The following is an 18,434-nucleotide window of genomic DNA, read 5'->3' on the forward strand; positions in this document are numbered from 1 at the left end:
ATAAGTACCAGGATAAACGTACAAACAACAACACCAATAATAACAATAATAATGGCATTATTATTATTACTACTAGTGATAGTAGTAGTAGTAGTAGTAGTAGTAGTAGTAGTATCAAAAACGTTATAATCATCATAAATTACGCAAAGAGAGGGTAGATGTCGGTACTAAACCATTTGTTTGGAACAAACTATTTGAAATATTATTTCAACACAGTCAATTTCACATTAGCTAATAATGGAAAACATGCACACAAACTGTATTTTTGAATGGCAGAAAACGAATGATAAATGCATTCCGAAGATAATTATTTTTTGTACATATAACATGTATATTTTTCATATACAACATATGTATGTTTTACACATATGCAACATGAAACGACATAAAATAAGAAAATAGATATGCTACATGCTAACGGGTCATTCCACGCCATTTCAACGAGGTCATGAAACCCACCAACTCCGATTTCGATTAAATTTGGTAAACACCTTTCCTTTATGGTTGAAAGAAACCCCATATTTTTTTTTCACTCTATCTCAAACGGTTTTCGTTTTACAGCACTTTGAAATGTCATCAAATCAGTGTTTTCTGTCACTCTTGAGACCCTCGACACAAGATACCCTTGCTTACATTTTTATTTATTTTCTCCTTCACCAATCATCAGATCTCTTTGAAATTTTACACAAAGTTCAATGAAATAATGCGGATTTCAGAAAAAATACATGAGCACTCAAAAATTTTACAAATGCCTATAAAAAGACTAATAATGGATTTGTAGCCTAATTTCTGTGGTGGGAAAACTGGGTTACGAAAATCTGAATTTTCATCATGTGGGTATGATGGAACCAAAAACTTTTGATGTTGAAAATCATTGCAAAGACATGCTCTTTCTCTACAAAATATAAAATTTTTGGCTTTTTTATTCCTTCTAACGAAATTTTACTTTTTTTGGAAATTCCGAATGGCCGACTCCCGCCGCCCCCTAGCTACGGCTTTGAACTAACGATACCGAGATAAGTAGGCTTTGCGAACGAAGCGAGCAAGAAAATTTTGTGAAATGTATTTTAATGTGCATAAGATTTGAAATCGAAGGAGACAATTGCTCCTCTATGCACCCCCTGCAGTTGCCCTTGGCCGTCAATGTTTGCCCCCCCTATTTGCCCCTAATAAAGCACAAATAATATCACAGGGCGCAAAGGCATTCTCTCTTTCACAACTTTTTTTTCATTTAGATTATTCGGCGTCCGGACGACTCCCGCCGCCCCTCCCGCTCTGAACTTGACGAAACTTAGAAAAGCAAAACTTGCGAGCGAAACGAACAAGAAAATTTTAGGAAATGTAACTTTTATTTGCATAAAATTTGAAATCGAAGAGGGCAATATTCCTCTGTGCACCCCTGCAGGTGTCCTTGGCAGTCAATGTTTGCCCCCTTACCCCCCTATAATTGACTTCCGTCGAAGGTGGGGGGCAATGCCCCCTGCCCCCCTGTGTTTGCGCCACTGCAGCCCATGTCTTGACAAGTTGTGGGACAGTTTTCATTTTTCTTTCTTTGATGGATAGCATAGTGGTAATGTCGCCTCTTGTAATTAAGGGGTCCCGGGTTTGATGCAAGGTTGAGGTAGAAATTGTTCGGATCCCACTTTTAACTGCAAGTCCCCAGTCCCGATTAGCCTTCCTGTGAATAAAGTGGGCTTAAAAACAAACTCTACTAAACTATATAGAGTGGCGTACCAAGGATTTTCGAAAGGGGGGAGGAGCTATACAATTTTTATTGGGCAGCCATCTTTTTGCCATCTTTCCCTGCCTTTGACATTCTTTTTACTGAGCCAAAGGGGGGTGGGTTATTATTCCCACCAGCCCCCCTTTAGGCACGCCACTGTCTATGTTGCGATAAGAGTATGTTTGTAAATGATTCTGTATTGTTGTAGTACCAAATAAAACATAACTTTATGTAAAAGTCTGTACTTGTAGCAGTTGCAATGTAATATTTTCTACCCACCTGGCCAAATGTTTGCTCGTAAGTAAATCATTGCGGCATTCTGAACATAAACAAATCAGGCAAGAAGATCAGTTGACAACGACTCTTAACCACGGAGCATGTTCCATGAACTAATTAGAACATTTCCAGGTATAGTTATCCCATTTAATCAAGTTTCTTCACAAATCATAGAAAGATATTGAATGATGAAGAGAGGGGGGGCCCAGTTGAATTAGTTGAAAATTAACTGCAGGCCTGGATAATCCAAATTATGTTCCTGAATTTTTCGAAATAAAAGCTGTAATGAGGAAAAGTTATCTAATTTTAAACAGTCTTATTTTAACAGTATATCAAAACCAAATTTTGGGATGTTTTTGATTTCCAAAGATACAGCACTCCGAACTTACTCACGTTTCACTTTTCATGAAAAATGGACGGTCTGACCTTGAAATTTGACATTTTCTGCAGGGAAGGGAAAAATATTTCAAGGTCTCAAAATTGCACAATATTCATTTTTCATGACCTACTTCAACACATAAAAAAATCAAGCTACTCAAAAATACAAATATCTCACTTTGTTCGAATTTCAAAACAATGGCTCTTAAGAACAATCACTTCTCACAGACACGCCAACTAGGCAGTTCGCGAGTAAGATAAAAGATAACAGTGTGATCTGCTGTTGTTTGCACGTTCGTAACTGCAACAGTTTTTGAGTTAGGCTACGTCCCGATAACCTTAGATCGATCCGTAATGCTCTGTGATCCGTAATGTAAGAAATCTCTTATTGAAAATGCTTGTGGGCAGGCCTTCGGGGCAATCTTCAATGTGTACAAATGTGTACCATCAACACACAAAAGGAAAACTCAACATTGCGTGGACATCTACTTAAAATTTGGTTTCATACAATGTCCTGACACTGACCAATTGCCTCGACTTCAATGTGTCATTTGTGCTATTGTTCTTGGAGCTGGAACCATCGCGTCTTATCCAACATCTCAGCACTAAACATTCCGATCTAGTAAACAAATCCATTGACATTTTTATGCATAAAATAGATGCACATATAATGCAAAATTAATCTATTTCTGAACCTTCAACCACCGACAATTTACTTCTGACATCATCCTATTTAATATCATTACAAATAGCTAATTGTAAAAGACTGTATTCCATTTTTGAAGAAATCATAAAACCTTCTTTAATTGCTGCTTGCAATGAAGTATTAGACCAGTCTGTATCAAGTAAAATGAAAGATAACTTCTCACTGCCGACAGTTAAAAACATGGATATCTGATGGTGTGATATGAGATTCAGAAACTGAACTCATTTTAAAAAAAGTTGAAATTGTTTGCGTTACAACTGGACGAATCTACAGATATTCAGAACCTCAGCATACTTAGGATGATTATGACCATGATGAAAGTGAATGGAAGGAATACATTTTAAGTGTTTCTGAATTACCTACGCACACAACAAGTGAAATATTCAAAATTCTAAATGGTTTCATTGAACATAGAGGTCTTGAAATGAAAAATTGCCTTGTAGTTTGTACTGACAATTCTACTGTAACGAGTGTGACATACAGACAAATTTACATTCATTTTAAAATTATTTTCTTAACACCTTCAACACATAACTCTATCAGTTCATGTAATTTCATTTTCCTTGATGAAAGTTATTTAATTTCAGAATATTTCCTTCCAATTTCAATTTTCAGGTACAGAATATACTTTTCTTGTAATTGTGGCTGGCGTGTCACTTCTGAGACTTGACTTCAGGACCTTCCTCGGCCTTTCAGAAAACTGTGAAATATATGGGTTTACTGAAACAATTTTATTTTATTTTCTAAAAGCAAACTTTACTCGACAATTAGTTCATAATAATATTACTACATGCTTCTTTATAAACAATTTTTGTCTGTGACGGGTGTGGCAAATTTTGTGGCGGGTGACACCATGCACATTATTTACTTTGTAGGATTATGAAACAATACAAAGCTACAAAAATTAAAGTATCCCACCTAATAACGCTGTATGGGACATTTCAGTGAATGCGAGAACAACAGATAAAACCTGTTGTATGTTACTGGACTACAGTAGAAAAAGCATAAAACCTTATACAAACACAGTATCAATCTTTGAGCAACATCCGACCTTATGACTGGCCAGCTTGTAGCCTGTAGCCGTAGGGCAGCAGCATGATTCCACTGGTAACTCAGCACATTCCCAAAAGTGCCATACAGCGTTATTCGGCGGGCTGCTTCAATTATCATAAATAGATTCTTCAAACTAACGTTCAGAAATTACACAATTAGAAAGAAATTAAAATAAATTTATTTTTCTTATGGTACATTACTATATCATAACGAAAATAAATTAAGTGGAAACACCACACATAAAATCCCTATTCTACTACAAAATGTAATAGGTTTGAAACAAAAATAATATTATTTTGCCCTAGTTGTTATTATTCTTGTTATATATGTATATGTGTGTGTATGTGTCCATCTTATTATTTTGTTTATTTCTTTTCCGGTTGATATCCTGATATAAAATGGATTTTTCTGTATTCAGGATTTTTCAAATAAATAAATATGTTATCCACAAGCTTTGAAACTAATGTTTGTATTAATAAATCATTTTAATTCTGCATAGTTTTCCCTTTAATTTCATTTCATAAGTGATACTTTGAATATAAATTAAACTAACCTTGTTTGTTCACTTTCACATGGAATGGTTCATAGGTAGAAATTCAGGTGTCGTCATTGAAATTAAATGTATGGCGACAATAACTTACTCTCAACACATTGCTACTTTATAAGCAAAACCAGGTCTCGAGAAACTGAAACTGAGTTTAATGAAGTCCTGTCTCAATCTGTTAAAATTATATGTGAAACAGTGCTTTAGATACAAGACTCTAAATAGCATTGTGTAATGAAATGGGCTCTGATAATCAAAATCTTCTTTTCCATTAGGAAATTCGTTGGCTGTCCTGCTGTAAACTTCTTAAGAGGTTATATGAACTACAAAAGGATCTTGGGCTGTTCCATTATTTCCAGGATAATAAATGTGTAGCCAAGCTGCCATGTTTCAGCGAAATAAACTGTAACTCAGGCCTGATATGACTGCAGAAGGAAACAGTAGAACGTTAGAATCGTATGTTGATTATATTGTGGAAGCAAATTATTTCTGTTACTAGAATTCTCTTTCAGATATTATAGCAGCTAATCTGAAGATCTTGTAGTTCTTGTTTGAAAAGTATTATCTTAAACATGAGGATCCCCGCAGGAAATATACGTGGATTGTGAATCGTATATTTGATTTGGTTTAAATTTTTAAGGCTAATTTCTGATTTATTAAATTAATAAAATAATAAATGCTTATTTTAATAAACGTTAATATTAGTAATCATCATAATAATAAATATAATAAAAATGTATTTAATAAAAATTTAAATCCGCACAATGAGATTGCACATAGTTTCCCATGAAGAAACCCTTGAACTTATTGAATTTTCATCGGACAAAGGACAGGAATTTAGTACTTTAAATTAATAGAATAATTCAAAATTCTGGATAAGAATGAAAACTAAATATCCCAATTTACATGAAATAGAAATATCTTGCTTGTTTCTAAACCACATATATTTGTGAAACTCTATATACTGCCAGGACTTTAAGGGGGTTCTAAAGCCATGTTAAAGCATAGGCCCAAATTTCAAAATATAATCGTACAACTAATATAGATTCGGTAAGGAAGAAATTTTCCGATATAAAAGATTGTTTTATTCACTAAAAAATTTGAGCCTTATAATTTTGTTACGATTGACGGTATATAAGTAAATAACAGAAAATAAAAGGTCTCCGTCATGTTCAAACTTCTGCGTACAGATGGCGCTGAAGTGGTAGTTTGGTCATTACCGGTGCATTTTGTTTCTTTTATGACTAGTATGGAAGATTTCGTGGTGAAACAAAGATCACATTTTCTTCCCGCAAGCATCTGAAATTCTATGTGAAAAAATGAGAACATTTCGTATCTTCAGAGAGTAGTGTTTATCATCAAAATTTTTGAAGTGGCGTTTCGTCGCAATTTAGTCCGTGGTGCAGATTTTAGCCAACACTGTTGCCGAGATTTCACTCCGTGCTTTCTAACGATATGATCAATGCGAGTGCTTCGAAATTGTGAAAGTTAAACCAAGTTACCAGAGAATAACGAATCCCAGTAAATGTTGGAAGAAGGAAACATCGGAAAAAAAACTGAAAGGTAAGTATTATATTTAAATGCTTGTTGCTTAATCCATCAAAAGCAAAACGTTTGCAATATGCAAGAGTGATGCAGAATGTTTGATTTATTTATATGTTGAGGAAATACCTTCCGATATAATTTTTGTGAGAATATCGCTTCAACTTGTCTACCTTTACAACGCAGCACGCATTTTTCCTTACAAACGAAGTTTCATAATTGTTTGCAATTGTAAAATCAGAAGAGAATGTTATATTAAATTAGGCATAATGCATATATTACAGTTTTTGTGATTATTACTAGAGCATGAAATACCTTGATATAGATTATATTCTGGCATTAAATCGATATTGCATAAAAAGGCTCTACTATCGTTCCTGTGAGATTATTTTCGTATTTTAGCCCGACCCTGTGGCCGAGTGGTTAGCACATCGAGCTGCGACGCCAAGGGTCCCGGGTTCGAATCCCGGTCGGGCTTGGTTGTTTGTGAATGTCCATTCATCAATTTCACATCATTTCATCACTCATCCCCATCTTCGCAAATTAGCCAAGAGGCACAAAACGCGAAGTAAAATAAACTAAATCAAATAAACTAAATCAAATTTTCGTATTTCACTGGCGTACGTACATCGGAATTTGTATTACAAATCAGTCGTTCATTATAGTTTCACTTTGCCCTTGTACAAGGTTGGAACGAGTCGTTCCTGACCTGTTTTGAACAAGATTTTTCTCTTTTATGTTTTTGAAACTTGAACACAGTTCATAAAGCTCGCAAATGTTAAATGCATTAAGTAGGTTAAGCTGTTAAGTTGGATTGGAATAGATTTAATGTGAGATCCCCGAATTTTGTGCAAGTTCTGGACAACGTTCTGTTATCTTCTTTCACAGAATCAGGTCATAAAACCGGTTTCGTAAGCTGTATAAAACACTTCGGATTTCTCATTCTTTCATAATTTTGAACGCCTTGTAATGGTAGTGCAGCATTTCCAATAAGTTCAAGCTTTATGTATTTAAAGTGTAAAAGTACACCCTAACAGCTAAAAGAGTAAAGTCCTAACAGTCTACCAAACAATAGTTTGCGTGTTTACTGAGAATTTACAAATTAGTATAGATTAGTAAAGATTAGAAGTTCACATATTTTACAAGTGCAAGGCCAATCATTTATTTGTGGGTAAGATTGATTGATTTTCAGAGAAATCATAATTTGTCCAGATTTTGTTACGAATATTTGATTCAATAACCTACTGAAGTCCAAGTCATATTCATAGGTGTGCGCACGGCGGGGCAAGGGGCTCACGGACGTTCGCAGATTTTTTCCACATAGGGACAAGCAAGATATTACGTCGTTCGGAAAGTAAGTTCCACTGATGAATACCGTGGCGCTGCAAGCGGGGCAGTGTGAATGCGCATGCGCCTTGTGTAGCCACAACCTTGATGAAGTCCAGACGTCAGTCTGAGGCAAGTTGGTCAGGAGAGTAGTGCGTAGTGCGTTGTTGTTGTGTTTCGGACAATCCAAACTCCCGCCACGTGTGAGGTGCGGTCCGTGATCCGTTTTCTGGATGCACGTAATGTTCCAGCTACGGATATCCACCGTCAGATTTGTGAGGTGTATGGAGAAGGAATAATGAGTGCTTCAATAGTAAGAAGATGGGTGAGACGGTTTCGAGGTGGACGGGTTAGTGTTCATGATGAAGAACGAAGTGGTCGACCGTCTGTTGTGAATCCCAATTTGGTTCGTTTAGTGGAAGAGCAGATTAGGGAGAACAGACGATTCACTTTGTCTGAGCTGTCATTAGAGTTTCCACAAATCTCCAGAACTGTGCTGTATGAAATTGTAATAGTAAATTTGAAATTTCGCAAATTGTGTAACCGTTGGGTCCCTCACCAGCTCTCCGAAAATGCCAAAAAGGAAACAATGGGAAGTGCATTAGTTTTTGAAACGGTATAGTGAGGAGGGGGAAGAGTTGTTGGAGTTGTTTCCCAGTGGTTCTCCATTCAGGCGGAAACGTTCTATGATAGGGGTATAACCAACTTGGTATCTCGCTGTGATGCGTGCTTGAATTCTTATAGCGATTATGTGTGAATGTTGTACCATGTATATATTCTCACCCCTATAAAGATCATGATATTACTATTTATATTTTTCTTTTTATGGCATGATGGAACTTACTTTCCGAACGACGTAATATTATATTTCTCCGTGGGGCATATTACCCCGATAATAGTGCTGCCCCACTACACTAAAACACCACTTGAATTTGAAATTATCGAATACTTGCGTCCCTCCATTACATAATAATTAATGTAAATTACTATGACTGAAATCAAATTATACGTGTGAAATATATACTTTTAGGTTGATATTCGTTTTCGAAGAGGGAGGTGTGGTAATCCTTGCCCCGCTTCTAGACGTTCCATGCCCCTACATTATTATACTTTCAACTAGAAATTTAGTGTAGAGGAATCTTATGACTTATTAAACAATATTATTGAAAAAATGAAGTGTCTCAAGCCGATGAAAATTCAAAGCAACTACGGGGAAGGGGTTGCAGTGGCGCAACCACAAGGAGGCAGAGGGGCATTCCCTTATCCCAACCTTGGACGGAAATCAATTCTAGGAGGGCAAACATTGAAGTAAGAGAAAGTAAAACTAGCAGAAATTAAGAGTAGCAGGACAATAGGATACTCAAAATGGAATTAGTTTTCACGTCTTTCTATCGTCATTTTTTCCAGACAGCCAGGAGCACCTGTAGGGTGGCACAGAAGGGCAATTGCCCCCTCGATTTCAAATTTTATATACAAACAAAAATATATTTCGTAAAATTTTCTTGCTCGGTTTGCTCGCAATATCTGCTTTTCTTACAGTCTTGTCAAGTTCATAGTCATAGCTAGGGGACGGCGGGAGTTGTCCCTGGACGCTGAAGTATCTGAATGAGAAAAATTGTAAAAGAGAACGCCATGGCGTCCCGTCAATTTTTTGCGCCATATTAAATCAATACTGTTTTCACTTTGCAAAAATTTGGATCGTGAAATTTTCTTGCTCGCTTCGCTCGTAATTTATTTTCTGTAGTCCATTGTAAATTACCAGACAGTGTGTAAGAACAATTAGTACTTCAGACAGTTGCTCCTGTAACAGCTTGGTTTGGAGGAAAAGGAGCGCGCATATTTCAGAGACAATTTATATCATTTTTGCTGTTGGTTTGTTATGGGGCGGATGAATTGATTATGTAATGTATATAAATAATGTCATATACACACACACACACACACACACATATAGCCATCAATGCAATAAACAGTGAGATAAAGTGAAGTTTTTCTTTCCCGACTGAACTTTCAAGGCTTTTGCCCCCCCCCCCCCTAATCAGAGGGTCTGCGCACCCTATGTTTAACATGCACTGTAAAGATAGATCTGAGTCACTGAAAGTCACTGAAGTGAGCTGATACCGTAACTCAAACCTTTCATAGTTCTGTTATAAAAGGACCACTTCGTTAACCATTATGGTGCAGTTTAGATCAATTATATTCACATCAACTTACACAACATCTCTAAGTTGTTTTCATTTTATTATTAACTCAATTTGTCTGTGGTTCTAACAATGTAATGAAAATGATTTTTTTCATCTTTGTTAAGTTCATAGTCTCCTACACCATATTAATAATATTTTTATTTGCTCCTTTTGCAGATGAACATTTGAGAATCTATTTTATGTGTCTTCTAAGAATACCTTGGAATTTGTAAAAAGGACAACAGATTTGACTAACAATGGCAACCCAATACCGTAGAAGTTTGTGGATATGCTTCTATGGAATCAAAATCGTCTGTGTGGATTGTTTGAACTGTACACAATTTGCAGATACATGGTTGAATGGTGATGGTTTACAAGATATCAAGAGTCCAAAAGATACTCAAGAAATTATGTTGCAAGAATTCTTAATATCTGGTTGCAAGTAGTCAGCAATTGGGAACGGTATATTTGAGAAACTCAAAATAATGGGTATAATTTGTTTGTCTTGTCTGTCAAGTTATAGCACACATTCCTTGAAATTTTTGCTAGTTCCAATTTTGAAGGGTATTTGCCCAAAATCTTAGGATATTCATTGCTTTCTGAATGGGATGTTGATTTCAAGACAGCAAGAAGCATACGCATCTATGAGAGAACGACACAATATTTTGCAGGATGGGCAAGAAGGAGAACGAAGTTACATTGAAAGAAAAATGTTAATGTGAATTTATACGTATATCCCGAATATATAGATTTAGTAGTCCCTTCATGCAATGATTTTTGAATGATTTGAATTTTATTCTAATGGTAATTATTACCATATTGTATCTTAGAAAACTTCTCTCACAATTCTTATCTGAGTAATGCTGAACTCTAAGATATCGACAGTGTTCGGAAAGTTACTTTTCAAAAGTAATTCAGTTATAATTACTGTAGCTTTAAAACGTATCTAATTTAGTTACTATTACAATTACTTTATTCTAGATTAGTTATATCTTGTAAGACATTGTTTAGAACATGAAATGCAAGCGCAATATTCATTTCATCACAGATGACCACCAACAACTTATCATTAAATTTCATATATAATTGAGGACTAAAAGTGGTAAACGTTGTAAGTGCCAAAAGCGAAAGTGCTGGGAAATCGCATCGTTCCGCACATCAGCCCGTAAGAACGTGCACACTAGTGACCTGTCTACACGCCCTTTGAACTACTTAGAGAGCTACCAGCCACATTTCACGTTTACCACATTATGAAGCATGGCACATTTCACAGTTTAACGTGGAAATCGGTGTTTGAATTATTGTGGCACCTACAACGTTTACCAATTTTAGTCTTCAATTATAACTGCTGGTGTTGGAGTGGTTAGAACAGCGCGTTACGACGCTATGAGTCTCTGGTTCGAATCACGGCATGGGTATTCTTTGTATGTGATCCTTCATAAGTTTCATCATTTATCACTCGTTCTCATCTTTGAGATTAGACAAAAATGGCAGAAAAGCGTAGTAAAATAAACTAAATCAATCAACCATATAATTATAACTAAGTTAATATATTTTATATGTAAATTCAGAGGCAATAAAATCCACATCTTTTACTTAAATAAGAAAAATAATATGTAATTGTATTTTTGTTGAGCAAACAATATATTATTCAGAATTACTGTTGAACTGTGGTATACCAATGAGGATTGTTGGAGAATATATAGCCTTATGTCGAAATTATTCTAATTAAAATACACTTGGAATAGATACACTCTGGTTCTTGGCAATACATAAGATTGTTCTCATGGTCTCACGATTTCAATAATCACTAATTCATCCATTCTTTCAGGCGAGGATATGATTCAACAAATTGTAAAAATGGAATGGATGAAAATTCCTTTCTATGCGAAAAAATAGTAATTGTACACTTCTGTTCAGATCAATTGGTAAATACTTCAACTGTTCGACCCTATAAAGAGTGACACTTTATGTGAACAGGAGTGTACAACTAACTTTGAACTTAGTTACTAGTTAGGTGGAAAAATAACTGAATATCAGGTACAAATTTCATAAAGTAAGTAGTTTACAGTTAATGTTACTCGAAAATGTTACTGTTACTTCCAAAGACAGCTGCAGAACAAACCAGTATAATTCGTGAAGAACTGTGAAACAGGACTTTGGACATTGTGCGGAGGCAACGTGTGTAAAATTGTACTTAAGTATTATGAAACGAAAAAACAATCACTCTGCTGCTCGTTTACCTTTATTCCCGGTTTTCAAATAAAGGCCTCACCGATGCCGTGGTGGTAACGTCGTCGTCTTGTAGCTACAAAAGAGGTTCGATACATGGTGGAGGCGCATTGCACAGTGGTTCGGATCCCACTTTAAACTGTAGGTCCAGTCCTAATTAGCCTATCTGTGCTTAAACTTAAAACATCAATTTAAGGTTTTCAAATAAATAATTTTCTTAAAGTATAAAGTATAGTAATTTGAGCTTTAATTTCCATTGTAATACTGTTAAACCTTGTTTCCATGTCATTAAAATGTTGACGAAGGAAAGCTTTTATAGTATAAAAAAATATACATAAAAACGTAACGTTTCAACCCTCTTCAGACGAATATTCACAATTGACAATAAGCAAAGATTATTTGGTCTTATCATCATCCTGAGAAAATGGAACACTTTTTTGTATCAATTGGAATTCTGCAAGAAAAATACATTAAGATACTGAAATTTACGGCCTTGTGGAAAAATTAACATTAATACTTTTAAGCATTTTTCAACAATGTTTATAATTGAAAAAAATGAAAACGTGTTTTATCCTTAATTTCATTTTACTAATACAGGGTGCGGAAAATAATATATTGCAAATGGCATTTCAACAATGAAAGCACGGTGCGTTGCGTTGCGTTCTACCCAAGAATATTTTGAACGGTCGCTCCATACACAAGAAAAGAACTTCGCTGGAGCAAGCGAATGAAAGCAAGTCTCTTCACGAAGCTGTTACACAATGGATGGACAATCCACTCGACGATGTGAGATTCAAACTGTGGGCTGCGAACTGGACGCACACAGTTCTCTAATAGTTCTCCCTGATTCGAGCCTGAACACCACTAATGTGTCTTGTCTTTCGATGTATGCAGCTCTTATAAAAGCTGAAACCCACCAAATTGTTCATAATCAGGCCTAAGCACTCGAAAGTGTTCAAAATTGTCCGTCACAGCTTCCGCAGTATTGTCATAATATATCGGCACGAAACAAAGGAAGTCTTCTCGAACACAGCTGGATCGAGAAACAATTAATGCACAGTGAAAACCCTTCCGTTCCCAACACATCTAATGTATCGACTTCCAATATGATAAAATGCTCACTAATTTATCTCCAGTGGCGTGATGAGGGTCATAACCCTCCTTTGGCCCAGTATTTCTAAAAACAATTAACATCAAAGTCAGACAAAGATGGCAAAATGAGGACTGACTACAGAAAAAAGTATACGTAATCCCCCCCCCCCTTCGAAAATCCTAGGTATGCCAGTAAAGCAACGGCACGACATGACAGAGACCCTGGTTCGGGTCTTGGCAGAGCCTGAAAATTCCGCTAAAATATCTTCATATGCAACATCTTCCTGCTTTCTCTTCTCGACATTCATATAATTTTCGGCTGGCCCTTTGTAGTGGTTAAGTGTTTGAGTGTGTGTCGAACCCAGTTGGCTTAAATGAAAGTCCCTTTGGGGCACAAATAAAATTACAGTTGATCTGTGCAACTTATATATGTGTTAATAAACCGCCCCAATCTCCGGTACTCCTGAAATATTCACTTTAGACCTTCGATCTCTTCGGCTCTTGCCCCGAACTAGCACTACACTGAGTCTCCTAGAGTCCCACAGACGTCCATATCTTCAACTTTGGACACGAACCAGAAGTAGACTTCGGTAGTTTACGGGAAATTGTGTCCCTAGTCCTCTTCATTTTCGAATTACTAACAGATTCTGTTGTACTGATCAACCGGGAAATTGAAGCCGGGTATTTATGTCTTCATTATATTCTAGAATGTTCCGCAGATAAAACGTTTCATTAATATTACCAGTAGTTCGACTCCACCTCTTATTTAAGAACGTTTCTTTTCCCGCTTTCCAAAGAATAAATAATACAAAGAATAGTCCTACTCGTGGCACGCTTTGTTGTGCAGCTTCCAAATGATGACAAATCTTTACGCGATGATCGCTCTCGCTGCGACAACAACAATGAAAGCGCAAGAAACGTTTACGTGCAATATTGTCAATAAAAGGGTTATAGAACATTCTCCGTCTTGCCTCGATAATTACTCTCCTTAAATTATTGTCACATTATTCAAGAAGCCAAAAAAACTAATTTATCCAGTGTAAACTGATAGATTTCCTGCGGGGGCTCGACCCCCTGATCTCCACCTTGGATACGTGCTATTATCAATAAAATGGCTATGGAACATTCTCTATCTTGCTCCGATAATTATTTCTCTCTTTAAATTATCGTCGCATCTTTTAAGAAAACCAAAAACCTAATTTATCTAGTGTAAATTGAAAGATTTCCCGGTTAGCGGGGGGGGGGGGGAGCTCGACACCCCTCCCTGATCTCCACCTTGCATACGTGCTATTATCAATAATATGGTTATGGAACATTCTCTATCTGGCCCCGATAATTATTTCTCTCCTTAAATTATCGTCGCATCTTTCAAGAAACCAAAAACCTAATTTTATCTAGTGTAAACTGAAGGATTTCCCTTGGAAGGGGCTCGACCCCCCCCCTGATCCCCATCTTGGATACATGCTATTATCAATAACAGGGTTATATAACATTTTATGTCTTGCCTAGATAATTATTACTCTCCTTAAATTATCGTCACATTATTCAAGAAGCCAAAAACCTACTTTATCTGGTGTAAACTTAAACATTTCCTGGGGGGGAGGACCCCTCTTATCCCCACCTTGGACACGTGCTATTATCAATTACAGGGTTGTAGAAAAATTTACCTTGCCTCGATAATTATTTCTCTCCTTAAATTTTCGTTACACACACAAGAAACCAAAAAGCCTCATTTTATCTAGTGTAAACCGAAAATTTTCGGGGGGGTGGGCTCTAGCCCCCTGAGCACCCCCTTGGATATGTGCCTGAGTCAACGCAGCATTTGCTTCAAACGAATTCACAAAATGTTTTCAATTATTTCAATTACTGTCCTTACTTGGTCCGTTTCGTGTTTGAATTAACTACACTTATTATTGCATTTTCTTCTCTGCGTTCTAAATATTAATACAAATACTTAATATAAAACAACGGATTTTATATTAATATTTCGACTATTACTACCTTCCACTGATGATATATTGCTTATTTCTGTAAGAAGAACATATAACTAAAATCTCATGATTTCAATTTCCCTGATTTACTACTATTTTTTTAATCCACTAACTCACCTCTAACCAATATGGCGTCATCTCACATCGAGTACCCTAATCGACCAACCTGTATGTATCTACCTTGGTTATATTTACGCGGAGATCTGGCAACATGGCCCTCGGTTGCCATGGCAAACGGTGCTGCCATCTGTTATCGAAAAATTACCACAAAATTGCCTTTAGTACGGCCTAAATTAAAGCGGACCAGAATCCTTCTGACTCTCTCACCCAGCCTCTGTTGAATTTTCTCTCCTTCATTGTGTAAAGCACCTTGTGATCATACATTTCCAGTATACAACTTTGTTTATTGTTGCTGGTAGATATTGGTGACGTTAGTTAAATTAATTTCTTCTTCTGTATATAGGTTTGGGAACGTACTGCGAGTTCGTACTCCGTCTACTTTGGTTGCCTGTAACCGAAGTAGTTGTGCTTTTACTTTTTTATTATATTTTGCGTTTCACGACCTCTTTGCCGTTGGTCATACAATTCATCTAATACTGTGTAGTGGAAATTGTATTTTTTATACCAATCTTATTGTATGTCTCAAAAATATTGTTCACATTTTCTTTTTAATTCGGCTTCAAAATTTTGTGCCACCATCAGAGGATGTTTCCATCGTTTAACGGCCGTTTAATAAATTTTGCCCAATGCTTCTCAAAAACCTATTCTAAATGCTGTGTGTGTTAACTGCGATGTGTTCATCTTCCAATATCCCCTCCCAACTCTTATTAGTGGTACTGGTGATCTCATAGTGGTAATGAAAGTCTGATGGTCACTGAAAACTGTAGGTAAAAGTTTAAAAGATGAAATCGTCGGTTTCAACGCATGGGAAATGTACCTACCCCTTGTCTAGTCATGAAGCACTATTTGCGGATACGTATGTATACTCTGGTGGTTTTCCTTGTTTTCCTTTCCACACATCCTTGAGATTTAATTCATGATTGAAGTTTTTAAGAGCTAGTGAAAATATCCCGGCGTTTGTTCTGAATCAGAGAGCACATACGGTTGAAGCCCCTGCAAGATACAAGTAGCTGGCACACCCCTTTCAACGCATTGCTGTACGTCGTACATATAAAAATTACGCTTCTCTCTCTTCGGTATTGTGATCCCGATAGGGCATAGACGTTAACATAGACAAGGATCCTATTTTTCCGGAGATTATTCTTCCGTTAAGGTCCTTTTTGAATTGGGTGAAGGCTAATATTTTACGTACTAAGATTGCAGTTCCTGTGCTACGGGGAGTGTAATTGTTTTATTCAATGTATTTGTTATGACAATCCAAGCGTTTTGATTTATCACTTTCTTACTTCCAGTGTGACGACTTTCTGAGGGGTTAGATTGAATAATGAAGCACTATTTTGAGAGTAGTTTCCCATTTTTCTGGTGGAGCTTCGTTTTGCTACTGAATTTGCATTTCCCTCTAATTTGTGTTTCGTTTGGGTTTGGGTTTTCTTTCAAGCCTCTTTTTGTTGCTAGTGTCACTCTCGCAGTTTGAGAACAAGTCACTGTCTTCTTTAGATAACTTTCTTTCACTTTGGGGTTTAGTGGTAAGGTCGTCTTCCTGCCGAAGTGGGTTGTGGGTGAAGTTTCCGTGTGGTCTTCCTGCTTCTATTCACTAATTGTGGTTGTTGTTGTTGTTGTTGCCGGTTGGTTCTCTTCTTGTATTTTGTGTGTAGTTTTCTTGGTTTCTATCTCTGTTGTCTTCTCTTATTGTTGCTCGTGTTCCTTGTCGTTATGTGGCTCTGGTAGATGGATAGTTGCTCCTTCTGGTTGTTCGGTTGCCTGCAATTGTGATGTGCTTGCTGTTTCCTTTGTATTCTCTTAATTGGCCAATTTTAAAAAAAACGGCATCATTACAAGTTCAATTTGTCCGTGTTGGTACATGCAGTATAGTCGGTTTTTGCCGTTGGCAGGTAGATCTTAAATGTCCATTCGAGCCACAAACCTCGCACTTAGGGGTCTGACCAAAATGGATCACGTGAGCTATATAATTACCGACAGTCGCAAAGGATGAAAGAGGTTTTTCAGGAACATTTTACCAAGAGTACGCCACTGTGCACAGGTTTTATCAGTAACATCATCTACCGTGCTGTATTCACTAAGTTTTTCGCACATTTGCATATTATGCACTTCCAAATTGAATACGCGAATGAATTTCACTACCCTACCTGCATCGCTTAATGTGACTTTGGCGACCGTCTCTATATTGTAGATGAATTTTATTTCACCGGGGAATTGTTCAAACAATTTCGTCTTCGTTCGCAGTCGCACTAGTTTCAAATAAACACATCTTCCATTTGTCTGAATCTGTATTGCCGAGATCCCGTCGACGTTATAAAATTCATGAACGCCTATTGCACTGGGTTTTGCTGAGATAGACGCAAAGCTTATCAGTATGGTATTTTCTCGATTCATATTTCGCGTTCTACTTTTCGCTAAAGAAAAGCACTAACACAGTTCTATATTATTGTCCTATTATTTACTTATCCCGCTCTCGACGTCTCACGGTACGCATATTTCGTTGCACCCACGCCAGCTCAGCTGCGAGGAAAGAACCTTCCTGGACTAGATCTCCGCGGCTCTACTGGTATAGGAGACGTCAACAGAAACAACTTTCTCAGTGCCATTTTCGTTGTTGCTGCGTCATTTCGGTGCTACGAACGTTCAAGAAAGCCCATTTTGCAGCCCTTATGCTCGCAATCCAATATTTGATCACATCTGCGACGTATTTTCCTGTTACGAAACGGCAAGAGTCAGTGTTTCAAGGGAATCATATTCTGCCAAATATAACAAACTACCATATCACTTACATATGCAGATCTTTTCTCGGAGGGGGCTGGAATTGTAAAGCTGCGTTCTGGGGATGGTGGGATACAGTATAAAATATTTCGTAATTACGACTTGTAATCTTCGTTTTAAAAGTTGTGCAAAGACAAAAAAGGTAATTGGGAGTCATTTTAAGTGAAGTTTGGCTTAACCATTTTGGATTTACCCGAGGTCTAAACTGCTTTAATTTCAAAATTTTGCTTTTCTCAAACTTTCGAGAGAAGCTGAAGCTCCGTCGTCAGCTCCTCCTTTGCGTATACCAGTGAACTCTATTACGTGTTGTAAAACGCAACGAGGCACGGGTCCAGTAATCCCAACTAGATATAAATCAACGATACGTATCCAAAGTAAACGGAAGGGAAAGAAAGGAAACATTGTCTCATGAACTAATATCATCTTCAAGCATGTCCTATGGTGGAACCAGGAATTAGTATCGGGGACGACCCTTCGAAGGGAAATAGCT

The 18,434-nt window shown here is 36.9% G+C and overlaps 1 protein-coding gene across 5 annotated transcripts in view; it reads right to left on the bottom strand.

The window, feature by feature from the left end:
• Window positions 1–18,434, bottom strand: part of Ca-alpha1D (Ca[2+]-channel protein alpha[[1]] subunit D) — a 1,588,055-nt gene that overhangs the window by 1,124,527 nt on the left and 445,094 nt on the right. The gene's annotated exons all lie outside the window — the stretch shown is intronic.

This window comes from Lepisma saccharinum, chromosome 2, assembly GCF_977018435.1.
Source record: "Lepisma saccharinum chromosome 2, izLepSacc3.1, whole genome shotgun sequence".
Taxonomy (NCBI): Eukaryota; Metazoa; Arthropoda; class Insecta; order Zygentoma; family Lepismatidae; genus Lepisma; species Lepisma saccharinum.